At 36.8% G+C, this 2,500-nt stretch overlaps 1 long non-coding RNA gene across 1 annotated transcript in view; it reads right to left on the bottom strand.

The window, feature by feature from the left end:
* The window catches only part of LOC137629145 (uncharacterized), a 688,047-nt gene that overhangs the window by 485,956 nt on the left and 199,591 nt on the right, over positions 1-2,500 (bottom strand). The gene's annotated exons all lie outside the window — the stretch shown is intronic.

Here is a 2,500-nt window from a genome sequence, read left to right as displayed (position 1 = left end):
GACAATGTCCAAGAGACTAACCATAACATATACACATGATCAGAGCCTAGGCCCCCATCTTCACCCAAGCTAGGACCAAGGAGGGGCGGGCAATGGATGCTGATGAATCAGCAGATATTCATATAGGCTCCCCCAAACCTCTCAGCCTTAGCTCACAACGATGGTGAGGTGGCAGCGACCAAAGAAACTAACGAATTTGAGCGGGACTCGAAACCTAGTCTGGCGATCACCAGTCAGTGACATTACCACATAGGGCACCACAACCCTAGAAAATATGTGGGATAATAAGACGGTTTGTGAATGGGGTGTACTGATTGGGGATAGTGAAAAGAATTACAAGTATGAAAACAGATAAAAAGTCAAAAACAAAAGTACTGTTATGGGGGCACAGGAAACGAGACTGCGGTTCAGAAAGATCGGAGAATGTTTATATAAATAGTGGACCAATACATGTGTGTTTGTGGCTTACCTGAATAAATTAAAATCACAAGTGCTTTAGCGCTAATACATACCTTAAATGTCGAAAAAAATTTAAAAATATATATAGTGATCAATATAATTTCTGAAACCCATTACAGATTTAAATTAAAATATTTAAGATAGAAGTACAGTAGAGGAATGTGAAGAAAAGGACTAGGACCGTTGTGTTTCCAAACCAGTCTTTTAAATTTGTGCAAGGAAATTGCATATACGGTATATATATATATATATATATATATATATATATATATATATATATATATATATATATATATATATATAAACTGCATATATAAGCTCTTGGGCTCTTAGCATTCTGCTTTTCCAATTAAGGTTGTAGCCTGGTTAATAATAATAACAACAACAACAACAACAACAACAACAACAATAATAATATAATATGAACTCGCAATACAGAATACGGTTATACCCAGTAGCATTTAATTTAACCTTTTAACGTAGGAATACTTTTTGAAGCGACGCGAACGGCAATATTATTACCTTAATAGAAATCTCAAGGGCACAAAATCCGGAGGTAATATTACCTGCATGATATTGCTCATATTACAGCAAATGCCGACGTCTCGTCTCAATTGGTTCATGTCTGGATAGCATCGACCGTCAACATTCAATGATATTTTCTGCATTTTGTGATGTGATTCAACATTCAATGGTATTTTCTGCATTTTGTGATGTTATTCAACATTCAATGGTATTTTCTGCATTTTGTGATGTTATTCAACATTCAATGGTATTTTCTGCCTTTTGTGATGTTATTCAACATTCAATGGTATTTTCTGCATTTTCTGCATTTTGGGATGTTATTCAACATTCAATGGTATTTTCTGCATTTTGTGATGTTATTCAGCATTCAATGGTATTTTCTGCATTTTGTGATGTTTTTCAACATTCAATGGTATTTTCTGCATTTTGTGATGTTGTTTGGTAACTGTTATTTCCGAGACACGGAACGAAGAGAGAAAGAAAGAAGAGAAATACAGACTGACAGACGTAGAAATAAACAGTCAATTAGAATGTTGTTGGAAAGCTGTTATCTTCTTACGGGTGTACGCGACCAGTAAAAAAAATGACGGTTTAATATTCGGATAAATATGCAAACGTAAACCCATCTCATCAATGGTTTAGTTCACCTGAATGTTCAATCAGAGAGATTAGTTCACGAAACTTTTAACTGAGCTCCACAAGACAATAGAAGAGTTGGAATTGGAACACCCAGGCCTACATGGCTGACGACTATGAAGCGTGGCGTGGGAGATGATGAATGGAGAGGTAATGATTTAAAGGCCCAAGATAGAGACGACTGGCGAAATCTAACCAAGGACCTTAGCGTCAATAGGCGTAGGAGGAGATGATGATGATGACGGAAAGAAATATCGTCTTAATTCCGTTCCTTAAAGTGTAACAAATCTATACAGGTGTTTTCATTTAAGTAATAAAATCTGCATAAATAAGACATATGAAAACAACTGTAATGATAGAACCAACAAGCGCATTTTCGTTGAGATGACGCTGTACCGAACGTGTTCCATACACAGCAACGGTTTTCATTGTTATCTTATCACTCAGTCTTTCCTACACTGTTAATAAATCACCCAGTATGAACCTGACACTTCATGCCTAATATTGTTCAAATTTTTGTGACGTTCTTGCTCTCAAGTCGCTGTATATAAATTCGATGACTGTTCAATAAAGTTTAGTTGCATTCACCTCGCCTCTCAGTTATCACAATGCTTCAAATTTTGGCCATACGTAACAGGGATAAAGAACCAAGCCATTAAAGAAATTATACTCCTTTATACTACTCCCAAGAAACCAGACTAAGCTATTTATCGCCATTATATCTTATTAAACAAGTAGGAAAACAACACAATTCCTAATATGAAATAACACGGGACAGACTGGGTTTCGAGTCCCGCTCAAACTCGTTAGTTACTTTGGTCGCTTCAACCTCGCCATCCTAGTGAGCTAAGGATGGGGGGAGGGGGGCTTGGGGGAGCCT

This window comes from Palaemon carinicauda, chromosome 37 (assembly GCF_036898095.1).
Source record: "Palaemon carinicauda isolate YSFRI2023 chromosome 37, ASM3689809v2, whole genome shotgun sequence".
Lineage (NCBI taxonomy): Eukaryota > Metazoa > Arthropoda > Malacostraca > Decapoda > Palaemonidae > Palaemon > Palaemon carinicauda.
The sequence above is the reverse complement of the archived record's forward strand: the minus strand, read 5'-3'. Positions and strand labels throughout refer to the sequence as shown.